Source organism: Brassica oleracea, unplaced genomic scaffold (assembly GCF_000695525.1).
Source record: "Brassica oleracea var. oleracea cultivar TO1000 unplaced genomic scaffold, BOL UnpScaffold08503, whole genome shotgun sequence".
Classification (NCBI taxonomy): Eukaryota; Viridiplantae; Streptophyta; class Magnoliopsida; order Brassicales; family Brassicaceae; genus Brassica; species Brassica oleracea.
In genome coordinates this window covers 1-636 of record NW_013625024.1, presented here as the reverse complement: position 1 = coordinate 636, position 636 = coordinate 1, and the positions used below count along the sequence as shown (strand labels likewise).

The following is a 636-nucleotide window of genomic DNA, read 5'->3' as shown; positions in this document are numbered from 1 at the left end:
AGAATCAAAGGCTCTATGGATTTGAGTTGAAGAAGAGTGTTGATTGCTGTAAGAGCCTGAAACATGTTTCCAAAGTAGCACAAGTTAGAAGGTGATTGTACCCAGAATAATATAACAAGGTCATTGTGTCCTGTAAGAGTTTCACGGTGAAAATCTTCCAGGGACAAGGAAGCATTGTTCAAGTCAGATACGGCGATCTGCATCAACTCCGCGTCAGACGGCATGTCCAGCTTCTCCACCAGCTCCTATTCAACACTAATTTTCAGATGAGATTCCATAGAAAACAGAGTCATCATAGCACAAAAGTTGGCACCTTTAAGCTTTAACTCTACTTGACGCTTCTGCAACTCATCCATAAACATCTTTAGCTGCTTCCTTCAATGTCACCGGATCCGAATGACGTACCGGATATGGTAGAATCAGATCTAGAGGAGTACATAGTAAAGGAGAAGGAGAAGAAGAAGACAAATGGGGAAGATGATTTACCTATAGCCCAGTGTAACATCCCATCAAAGGAGGAGAATCCGCAGTCGATTTGATCCTGTTCTCCGATAACCAAGCCGAAATCTTCTACCAGCTCCGCCTCGTCTCTCGCAGTGGGCCAAACCATTCCTCCAGAAGAGTTAGCTTTCTCAG

At 43.9% G+C, this 636-nt stretch overlaps 1 long non-coding RNA gene across 1 annotated transcript; it reads right to left on the bottom strand.

Moving 5' to 3' along the window:
- Nucleotides 1–6: 6 nt before the first annotated feature.
- On the bottom strand, nt 7–630 carry LOC106322166. The gene is made up of 3 exons (XR_001266270.1): nt 487–630; nt 314–375; nt 7–245 (listed from the first exon to the last, which is right to left on the bottom strand). It is a non-coding gene; the product is annotated as an uncharacterized LOC106322166 (long non-coding RNA).
- Nucleotides 631–636: the final 6 nt, after the last annotated feature.